This window comes from Labeo rohita, chromosome 6 (assembly GCF_022985175.1).
Source record: "Labeo rohita strain BAU-BD-2019 chromosome 6, IGBB_LRoh.1.0, whole genome shotgun sequence".
Classification (NCBI taxonomy): Eukaryota; Metazoa; Chordata; class Actinopteri; order Cypriniformes; family Cyprinidae; genus Labeo; species Labeo rohita.
The window spans coordinates 35,250,830-35,263,499 of NC_066874.1; positions in this window are offsets into that span (position 1 = coordinate 35,250,830).

Sequence of the window (12,670 nt, forward strand, 5' to 3'; positions counted from 1 at the left end):
AATATATGCTTTACTTTTTTACATTAATATTTGACATAAGAAAAAAAGTCCAAATTGCAAGAAAAAAAGTTGCTATTAATATTTATTTATTTATTTATTTTTAAATCAGTGGCAGAAATGGGCTTCCATAGTATGGGGATAGAAAAAACTACAGGCGTGTTTAGACTCTTAAAACACTTCATTCTGTGTGATTTATAAGCTTGTTTCCTCATGGCAACCAAAAAATGTCCCAACAAGATCAAAAATTACTGGTATTACTATATAATTTTAGATATTACCATCTTTGTGAGGACACTTGGTCCTTATAATACAAGGTTTACCTGAACCACGAACACACACACACACACACACATGAGAGGATGAGTCGGACACTCTCTAAAAGGCCTCATAGAGAATCAATTAGCATTTAAATTAATGATGGCAATAAGGCCCAGAATGCTATCTCACATGCAGCAGGAGCAGAAACGCGGCGATCCCGTCAAAGACCTTCAAAGATATTCAAATCACAGTTTAATCCAGTGGAGGAAATGAGTCAGATTAAAATAAAAGCCCCAGCGCTCCTTTCCACATGCAAATAGGAAGCAGTAATACAATCATTATATAAAAAATCCCCCCGTATCGTTTAGTTAAATAGAACTCAATGAAAGATTGACAGATATATAAACAAACAGTAAAGGTGTATGGGTGAATGAATGTTTGGAAATACACGTGAGATTGGCAGAGGAGAGCCTCTCATTGAGTCTTTTGTGAGGCCATTGAAAAACAGACGCATTAAAGAGCGGCGCACGCTCGCTTTGATTCTCCGCCGTCCAATCGGACGTGGTGTTTGCCCAACTCAAGTACACCTGTCCCATGAATGCATTAACCATCAGTGCATCGGATGAAAGACATCTTTATCTGAGCTTATAAAAACACTCAAACTCAGCAGGAACGCTCCTCTGACGTCAACAAACATCATCAACTCGTCATCAGCCTGTGGAAACTTCCTTCATGAAACTCATCTCTGATTAGCCTGAATCAGTGTCACGCCTCACCGCTGGCGCGACAGCTGAATTCTGGGTAAACGGGAGGAATGTCCCAGAATTCCTGCCGTATATTTGTGGCTGTGCTGTCAGCCGCGCACAAACCGCGTCACCGCGGGCCATCACGAGCTCAGCCAGGAGTCTGTGCAGGCCTCCTTCCTCTGCCTTTGTTCTCATCAAACACACACTCACGAGCGCCTGTGGGTTCAGAGTGAATGGACTGATATGATTGTAGATGTCACTGTGACCCAGAAGGCCTCACAGTTTCTCGCTGAGCGCCGATGCTGAACAGCTCAACTATATTCAGATTGATGCTCTTCTCTTTTCTAATAATATTGCAATGTTATGATTTTACATCATTATCTGTAAAACAATAGCGCCTAGAATTTTTAGGTTTAACTATATTATTTGCTTTTTTTCATAATTTTTTTTGTTTAATGTTTTGAATATTTAAATATTTTTTATTTTCTTTTATTTTTGACATTAAAATTAGATGCAAATACAATGTCTGGATTTACTTGTTTATTTTAACATTATAATAATACTTTTTGATAAGGTTTCTCATCTAGTGCTGTACAACAAGCTAACATTTTTAATATTACATATTATATTTAAATATACAATATATATCAATAAATATTGTATTGTTTTTGCAATATTATCTCTAAAGCAATGTTGCCTTGCATTTATTGCAGTTATTTTAATTATTGTTTGTAATATTAAATTTTTTATTTACAGTTTTGACATTAACAGAATTAGGTGCACACAGAATGTATGAATTTACTACTGCTTTCTTCATCTAACACCGTATTACAGGCTATCATTTTGAACATTACATATCATATTTAAGTGTATTTTTTCTGTTTCTATATCTTTTTAATTCTTTGAATTAGAGTTAGAATTTTTGTAAACACTTTTTGCACATTATTACATTATTATTTTAAACATCTAAATAGTTTTTAATATTTCAAATATTTTTCAAAACATTAGAACAAAAAATGGATTTATCTTCTCATTATAATCATGTTTAGATGAGGTTTCTCTGCTCTCTTCATCCAATGCTGTGAAGCAGAGCTGAAACGCTGATTTGTTTGATTCATTGTTTGTTTAAATCTTTTTCTTCAAATAGTTTGGATGTCCAGAAGACAGACGGGTCTCATATTTTTAGTTCAGTTTGTCTCTATCGCCTCGAGTCTCTTTCTGTGGATTTCTGTCGTCTCCTGCCCTTATTTCTGCCACCCAATTACCGTGACCATGGCAACTATCTTGGAAAACGGCCCACAGACGCTCGCAGCATTAGCGGCTCTTCTAAACCGGCGCTGTCTGTCTCTCGCACAGAAGTCATTCTCCATTCAGGTCCAAAGCTAAATAGATAACCATGGCAACCAATTTGCAGTAATATCAATAATAGTGTGTATTAGAGGCCTCTGAAATTATCTGTGTTTTGCCTTTTCATGCTCAGACTGAACAATCCGCCGCCCGCTGACTGTCTCTCTCTCTCTCTACTCAGAGTTTGCTGTCTTTCTGCGTTTCATAGAGTGAGACAGACGGAATTACTAAGCAAATGTTATTCTGAATATTTATAGATTTTTTTCACAAAACTCATTTTTTTCACAAAACTCAGTTTTAAGTTTTGAGGTGTGTGTGTGTACCTGGTATTTATCACGTTATGGGGACCAAATGTCCCAACAAGGACAGTAATACCAGAAAATGTTGAACTTTGTGCGGACATTTTTAGGTCCCCATGAGGAAACAGGCTTAAAAATCATGCAGAATTAATTTTTTTGAGAAAGTGAAAGTGTGCACAGTCTCCTGTGAGAGCTAGGTTTGGGTGTAGGGCGATAGAAAATATGGTTTAATACAGTATAAAAACCATTACGCCTATGGAATGTCCCCATAAAACATGGAAACACAACATGTGTGCGTGTGTGTCTCACTCGCTCTGCTCTTCTGCTTGATTCGGCAGCACACTGAGCAGTTTATTTCAGCTGTGCTGCAGAATTCAACCAAAAGTCTCTCTTCAGGGGGTCGAAATCTGAACCAGACGCTGATTCTGATGTGCAACACACACACATACAAACACTGACTCTTTTTATGATCATCCTCATGGACACACCAGAGCTCATCATGTTTGTTTAACCTGTCTGGCATTTACCTACAGTTAACCTGAAGCCCTTCACTAGCGATCACACATTGACTCTAGAGATTTGTCTTCCTCGCTGACAGCGTTCGGAGATTCAGGTCATTATATGAATCAATATCTAATCCGCCTCAGCGAGAAAACTCCCATTCAAACAAGACTAAAGCCGAATACAAATGTAATTAATCGTAAATCATAACGGGTCAAACATTTCACAGAGAACAGGATTAAAGTGTGTTTGTGATGAGAGGACGGCGGGTCACGATTCACAGCTGTTAATAGAGCCGAGAGCTGATCTCACCTCAAAGACAGACAGACAGAAACACACAGACAGACAGACAGCAGAGCTATTTATGCTGCTTCTTTCTTAGACTGAATTGCAGCTGTTGCAGCAGATAAAAATGGCACCTTTCAAGAGTGATTATCTGTGATCAGGTGTGAGGGGAGAGACATGATAACAGCATACGTGTGTGTGTGTGTGTGTGTGCTTTCCTGACACTCAGTGAAACCAAAGGCAAGTCACAATTATCCCTCCATTACCGCACAACACAGAGAGCAAGACAGACAAAAGGAACATAAGAGAGGAAGAGATCAAAAATGAGAATCATTTATTCTCCCTCATGTCATCATGATAGTTTGACAGATGATGGATTTCTGGGCAAAAAATTCCTTTGAGCATTGAAATGACAAATGTATAAAATATATATACTACAGTCTCTTCTGCTCACCGCAGCCAAATTTGTTTGATTAAAACAGTTAAATTCTGAGATACAATTACAGTTTAAAATAACTATTGACTAAAATATCTATATGACTACACTGTAACTAATTCTTGTGATGCTGTGATACATTTTATTTTTTGTAACATTACAAATGTCTTTACTGTCACTTTTTATCAATTTAATGGTAGTGTATTAAGGTTTCCACCAAAATATTAGGCAACACAACTGTTTTCAATATTAATAATAATCAGAAATGTTTGTTGAGCAGCGAATCAGCATATTAGAATGATTTCTGAAGAATCATGCTACACTGAAGACTGGAGTAATGATGCTGAAAATTCCGTTTTGATCGCAGAAATAAATTACAGTTTAACAGATATTCACATAGAAAACAGCTATTCTAAATTCTAATAAAATTTCACAACTTTTACTGTATTTTTGATCAAATAAATGCAGTGAGCACTTCTTTCAAAAACGTTAAAACGTCTTAACATTTTGACTAGTCGTGTGTATCAAAACCTGTATTGCGACTGGTATAAAAAACTATATTTTTCGCATTAAAACTTCCATCCAAACACATAAATAGCAGAGGCATTCTTATGAAACACCAGATTTCAGAAGCTGAACTAGTATTATTCGCATATATATTGTTTTCATGTAACCGAGAGCATGATTGAGGGGCCCGTCCCCAATGTCAGATAATGGGAAAAGACAAATGGGCCATTTCCACAGCAAACAAAATGAATAGTCTTTGAATTCACAGCCTCCCTGTGAGGAGACAAGATAATGGAACATACTGAACTAAAAGCCAACCCTAAAGGAAATATACAGCTCTGTGTTTGCTTTGCTACAGCGATGTGCATTTGTCACGTCACAATTGAAGGCACACGACATTGTATTACGCTGCACGCTTTGTGACACGTTTCAAAGAGGGGAATGACAGCGCATGGCTTTTACATTACTATTCGTTTTGGAAGAAAGAAAGTGGGTAGAAAAAGTGAGATGGGTCATATTGACCTCATGCTATCATACGCAGGTCAAAGCACAGCTGCCAGAAACATAAACCCTCCTAACTCTGCCGTAGATGAAGAGCTGACGCACGCGACGCGCACTTGACCTCAGAGCGAGACCCGTGAAAGGAAGCGGGTGTTTTAAAGGGCAGCGGGACTGCGGGGTGGAGCCCTGATGAACTGTTGCCAACAGAGACGCACCACCTGCAGCGACGCTATACATGAGACGCCAGAAAGGGCCTGTATCATGAGCAGCCTCAGTTTTCTTCATCTTTTGAGGTACTAAACATCAGGGATCTTTACTTAGCTGACGCTGCTCTGTGCCTACTCACGATTTAGTGTGAAGGTGTAAAGATGCATAAAGGCCAAACTAAATTATACCTGCTCATACCCTATACAGTTGTATTTCCTGTGTAAATGCATTTATGCCACCTCTAAACAGCTACTAAAGACATCTAAATGCCACCTCAGAAGTGCCTCTGTGCCACCTTTGTGGTGTAAATTAAAAGTTTTGCAACTTTCTGACATCATACAGATGACGTTTTTACACATTTCTGATAGGGTTAGTAAACAGCACATGATGCACCACACAAAACGTTCCTGTGCTCCAGATCCATACAGCTATTACTGGTCTGAAGTGTTTTGTTCGCACATGGGTGAAATGTGTCTTTGAGTCAATAGGAAATAAAAGCTCACAGCGACTGCCGCCTCGGGGCAAACACACACTGAGTCAAACACGTGCGCCGTTCATTGATGGATTGAGCAGGGGTGCGTTTACTGATGGCCCCGGGTCTGACTCAGATCGCCTCTGACCCTCTCTATGAGCACCGGTCGGTACAAGAAGAAGACCCCTGAGAAAACCATGAATCGACTCATGTTCCTCTTGTGTTCCTCTAACATCGTGACATGAATTCTGTTCATGGACAAATGCAAGAGGTTTACGTGACTCTCTTTAATACTTCTTGTTTGAATCAGTCCAAAGGTTTTACTGGAATTATATAATATAATATACAGTCAAACCAAAAATGATTCAGACACCGGGGTGCAGGACACTATAGTTCATTTGTGTAAGTGAGGATAGCAAAATAAAGTAAAACAACCAGTAAAACTGATACAACTTTGGGACCATAAATTTGATATAACACTTTGACCTGACCGTGTTTTGTTAAACGCCTTTCTATCAAAAATATCTGACATTATCACAGTTTAACTTCTTGTCATATGTATTACCATTTTCTAAACTATAGCAAATAAACTGTGATAATGTGAGAAATTTTGAAGGTGTCTGAATACATTTCGGTTTCAATTTCCAACAGATCTCCATTACTTTTTAATTAATTTTACAAAATAGCTTAAGGCTTGAATGTCTGTTCCCAAACACTAGAATATGTAAATATCTTAAACTGTACATTTTGATCACACTGTAAAAATGATGTTCCTCCTCAGTGTTTTTGTATTGTTTTCCAGTGCAAATGTCTAAAGATCCTAAAATCAAGATACATTTAGTGGAGATGCACAATTACTTTATATAAGCAGTCTTATGATGAAACCAAAAACAAATATTAACTTAATTCAAAGGGAAAATAAGTTTTCATTCATCACTGACAAGAACATTTTATGCATAAATTAACTTAATTTTGTTCAGTTTTATATTTTTCATTTTAAGTAAATGTATCTTCAATTAGAATGTTTGGATATTTTATTGGAAAACAAGGAAGTAATTGCTATTTTAAGTAAAAATAAACACATTATAAACATACAGTTTTGTCTTTGTGGTTTATAAATGTCTGGCTTAAAGAATTATTGCATAAATGCGTGTTTTCAAAAAATAAGTGTTTTCTTCTTTCAACAACATGTCTTTCATTTCTGCCCAGATCAATAGCGGTGATGTTGAATCATGTGCCGAGACTGTATTAATGAACCCAGACTCTATTCAGGCGCTCGAGGGTTCCCCGTGTGTCTGCCCGCATCTCTAAATTGACAATCAACAGAGCTCTTTTTTCTCCTGCTCGGTCCAATTAAAATCAAAGGGAGCGCGTGCGATGACGTCACGGCGCGCCGCCGAGCGCTTTTGAGCGCCGGATCGCTGAATATTCATGAGGCTCTCACTATCTGCTCATATCTTTCATATTTGTTGAGATTTTATTAGTGCGAACATTTCATAGCTGCGACCGTCGCAGTTCAGTAGTTACGGAAGAAAGCACATTTCCATCTCATCTGAATGAGCGCACTGTTATTAAAAGCAGGTGGTCCGCATCTCAATGAGTGCTCGCGTTTGTGTTGTAATGACTGTAATTATTGCTGTTTCAATGGGACCTTCACTCACGGACAGGTCGGGTGTTAGTCTAAAAGAAAAATACGACGTGAACAAAACCTGTTCCTGTTTAAATAGTCGATTCGATTTCAATTCCATTTGCTCGGATGAAGTCAACAGCGTCAGAACTGCTGCAGCATTGATCTGTGAACGCGCGTTGTTTTGTTTAACGGGACAAAACTGTCCCGTGTGGAACACGGAGCTGTTTCTCTTCATTTATTCATGAACCCCGAGACTGAAGCGTTCGGTGCGCGCGCACGTGCACGCGCGGCTAGTGAGCGCGCGCGCGTTCTTTATTCTGTCACTCTCGTGCCATTTGATTGTTTCGGTCTTATGAATTACATTTGATCTATATTTACAGTTATGCGTTTAGCAGATGCTTTTATTCTATGCTTTTATACATGTTATCATGCATTCCATGGGACATTCCACTTACCAGCCCCATGATCTACTGTCTAAACTAAAACTCACATTTTAGTTCACGTTTATGCACAAAACCTTATCGGAATAAAATCTACTTAAATATATACCGCATTTACCTTGAGCACACACGCACACACACACAGTCCATGTATCAGTCCATAATGGACGATAGCCGTGGCTGTAAGAAGCATATAATGGAAACAGATTGCTGTGTTGATTGTGTAGGCCTCAGGCTCTCCATCCCCGAGGAGCACTGCCAGTTTACAGTGTGTTCAAAGGAGAGGGCTAAAAGGCAATTACAATGTTAATGTGTCCTGGCGGGGGGGAACAAGGAGAGAAAATCCACAAGGTGATGGAGTGAGTCAGGACCGCTAGAAATACTGCCGTCTGGACCGCCAGAGGAAAGCAAAACGGCAGCAATCAACAAGGAAAGACACACGTATGAATATATGCAGGTCACTTGAGAAAAGAGAGAGCTGCTCTCGTATCTGACATGTACAGAGAGAGAGAGATTGAAGTGTGTGTGTGTGTGTGTGTGTGTGTGTGTGTGAGCTGTGTTCATTCTGTGCTCTAGCAGGGTTAATATAACCCACATCTCTCCCGGGATCTCATAATAGGCCATTAAACAGGCGCATTAGGATAAATGAAAAGGCTTTTAAGTGGTTACCACAGGACCACCTGGATTTCACTCTCATATGTGTGTGTGTTTATGGCTAAAAGGGACAAATTTATTTGAGTTATGGGATGTGATTTTTCTGTTTTTCTTCTTAGACTCTCAACACGTCTCTGCCTTGGTGAATTATCGTGATCATCTGTAGGTTTACTTTAGATTGTTAGATGGACAAAATATGCCCTCATATACATCCATACATGCGTTTATATATAACGTGTCATTAATCTAATGTATTTACACAGATAAATCATAATAATAAAGTGAAATAAATGTTTCTAATTTTCAAGTGTTCTGGCAAGGTTCTGTTGAAAAACATTCTTATAATGTTAATAGAACATTTGTTCTAAGTCAACTGGTCTATAATAATGTTCTCAAAATGTTAGTACAAAAACATAATTTATATCATTCATGAAACATTTTATTTCTGAAATATTTTAGCTGAATGTTCATCCAATGTTTTTTAAATGTTACTACTAGTTTCAGAACGTTCCAAGAACATTTAAAAGTAACATTAACATAATTTTTTGGGAAATAATAACATTGAATGTTTCTTATTTGCTTAACAAACAAACAAACAAAAATTTGATGTTTTAAACGTTCTGAAAACATTTAGAAATAATGTTCTTATAATTTAATGGGAATGTTAGAAAAATGTTCTTAAAACATATTTTTGTCAGTTGGGGTGTTGGTTAGAATTATCTTTATTTAAAAGAAATCGAAGTCTAAAATATGGCTCTATTTATGTAAACCTGTGTGGATGAATTGCACGTAAATATTTTGCTTGTCAAGCAAATTTTGGTCCTAAATGTTCATTTGCAAATCTAATACAAACCACTGAATATGAATCACTGCTGAAAGTGTTTTTGGAAAGATCTACTAGTGACTCCACTTATAAAAGCAGCACATATTTGTTCTGATAGCGGCTAATCAGCACAATAATGTACTTGGGATTGTGATGCTAATAGTAATGGATTCGGAGAGGGGCCAATGCGCGCGATTGGCTAATTTCGCTACGCCGCGGCCCCCAGAGACACACGTGTCTTTTCAGTTTGGCTCTCTAATTGAAGTGTGTTATGTGTTATTTTCTGCCTCGCTGAGCCGCAGAAGAGGCTGCCAGTGGTGTCGACTGTTGGTTTCATACCGTGTCTGAAACATAGGGATAAAACAGTCTTTGCTCTCGTTTGAAATGCAATGCAAAGCAGATACTCACTCTTAAAAATAAAGGATCATTATTGGCATTGATGGTTCCATGAAGAGCTTTTAACATCCATGGAAGCTTTCCCTTCAATGAATTGGAATTTCACACTAAAAAAAATGATTCTTATTTTAGGAGCTGATAATGTTTGTAATTGAAACATTCTATGAATAATAATGGTTCTTCATGGAAGCATCAAAGCCTATAAAGAACCTTTATTTTTATGAGTGTGGCATCACACCAAAACCCTGTCATTGGAACCTTTTTATAAAGAGTGCTGTTTCTTTAAGATCCTTTAAATGTAAAACATACACTCTTAAAAATAACATTTCTGCATTGTCACTGATGGCATTGTTGCAAAAAATCCCTTTTAGAGCATTTATTTTTAATAGTGCATCTCAAGTATTACGTACAGTACACTCTCTATAGTTTGAATATACTGTATAAATCATGTAATTGTTTTTCTCTCTCACTGAAATGTGCTGAAACTGGACCACAATACTAAAGAACACTGCAGGTGTAATATTTCAGACTAAATGCAGAATGTGAGTTTCGGATGCAACTACAACCTTTGAACTACAGGAACAAAGTTGTATTCTTAAAGCCTTGGAAAAGTCATCAGATGTACACTTCTTCATATGACATTGCTTGAGCTCAGGCTTGCAGATGTGAGTTTGTCTGCAGTGAAGGATAAGCCTCATTACTCTGCGTCCCTTCTGTGCAGCATCATAGTTTTCAGTGCGAAGCTAATTAATGATCTGTCTCTATATAGCAGCAGAAGAAGAGGGAATTGCTCCGCTACACTTGCCCAGCTCAGTGAAGTGTGTAATGAGAAAAAGGACAGAGCGAATGAAGCAGCCACAGGGACAAAGGACTGGACTGAGCATTCGTCTGACGAAATCCTTTTGTTTCAGCACTCTAGAAACCACCGTGACAATACAAAAAAGACAGAGAGAATCATGACACTGCTGTTCTTCAACAATAGCTTGAGATCACCTTGTGGAGCGAGATAACATTGAATCATTGACAAAGACAGCAGTGCGACACACCTGACCGATCCTGGATCAGTGTCCCAGGGGACAGATTGAGGATTATGTGCAGAGACACTCCTGGGAGAAGCGCCCTGACCTCTCATTGCCCTCTATGATTTTTCTGAAGGATCATAAACTGAATGAGAAAAGGAGAGGACTTCAGATTCAAGCGCGTGCACGCGCACATAATGACGTGCCATCACATTCACTGAGCCAAAAAACACATGAAATTTGTTTATGAGTATCACGTGCTTTGTCTCCGATTTGACCAGTCATCCAGTGAAAAACACACACGATTCACACAGTGAAAGCAAGAGCAGAACAGAACGGGAATGACGGGAAATATGGCGCCAGATAATAGTGGTTGTGGAGGTGAGGAAAATCAATCGGATGCTTTTTCACACTGGAGAACAGAAACTTAACAGATCCTGAAGAGCTTTACAACACGGTCTACTTACGAAGAATGTCGATACAACATCATTAGTAAATCTAGCCTTAATAGATGTAGTAAATGATTTCTTCATAATGCTCAGAAAGCCCAAAAGAGATGTCCGCTTGAATGTGAATGGGGGTATTTTTTATATTTTGTATTATATTATCAATTATAAAATATCAGTTTGACCAGGATAAAAATATTATCACAAGTCTTATAAAGTCGGCTGCTATAATTATCTTTGCCACTCTTATTGTCAGCATCGTTGTTTTTCACCATCATATACATCAGCGGAATTGATAAACGCTCTGAGAGTCGCTGTATAGAGCCGGTGTTCGTCTGTTCTTGTCCTGATTGTATTTTCGCAGCTGTGAATCGCCGCGGATCTGTTAGTGTCTGATAACGCCACTCCGATTAACCCGTTCCGCTCCCACCGGGAAACCGAGGCCGAGAGGCCGAGCACAGCCTGCGGGATAAAGAACATCTCCGGGGAAAAGACAATCACTGATATGAGAGATTAGATATGGCGAATACAGAGCAACACGAATTCTATATACAGTATGCAGCCTGTAACTATACCGTATATAAAGCACAATGTATGCATCAATTAGAAATACATTTATTAGTGAAATGCGGTTCAGCAAAATTTGCATCAATTTCGATGATATTTTACCTAAACTAAAAGTAATGAGAACGTTTCTAAACATTTAGATTTTTAAGTGTTTCTTTACGTTTAGCCAATGTTCTAAATAATTACGACTTTTACATAATTTTTTCTGATCGTTTTAATCACAACATAACCTACTATCGCCCGATGAAGTTTAATAATATTCAGTAAATTCGTTTTGTAGCATTTATTTATTTCAATGTAACGCTTCTTTTTGTTAAAAATATGATAAAGCGAATAGATATAGGTTTGATTATTCGTTTACGTTTTAAGCCTGAACATGACACCTAATATATTTGTAATCAGGCAAACATTTAATTATAAAAATTCTCTGTTTATTTCTTTATCGCACGAGTATCATTGTCTTAACGACTTTTTACTTCAGAATTCATTTATTTCAAGAATATGAAAACACGAAATGTTAATTCTGCGCAAAGACCCGAGGATTTTATGGTGTTTCACAATATTTTATAGTGAATAATTCGATCGAAACGAACACGACTGCAATGTGCTCCAAGGCCTAAATGATTTTATAAAGCGTCCGCTTGATTGTAGGAATCGACACAGATCGATCAGAACTGCGCTTTCATAAAGTACACATGAATATGAACACATGGCGAGAGATAAATGAATGGAAATTCCATCAGAGAAAAAAAGAGACCGTTTCTATCGCTTAATAACTTTTTAAAACCACCTTCATTCACTTTAAAAAATGGTCCGTGAACATGATGCAGATTAACAACACATTGCACAATATTTCTGCACCGTGACACTTAATCCATGAGAAATATCCTTGCTAAACAAACTTTACAAAGAAATAAACAAATAAGAAAGCAACGTTTGCGATAAGTTAATAAAAAGTCGTCTACAATTCTAAACCAATCAATTCTAATTCAGATCAGCGACGTATTTCTTGCTCATTCCCTTGTCGAATGACGGAAGGTTTTAAATCCGTTCAGAAGAGTATTCCAACATCAACTCGAGGGTGGCACGGCTCCTCTTGTTAAAAATTAGTTCTAAACCTTCATGTGAAGAAATAA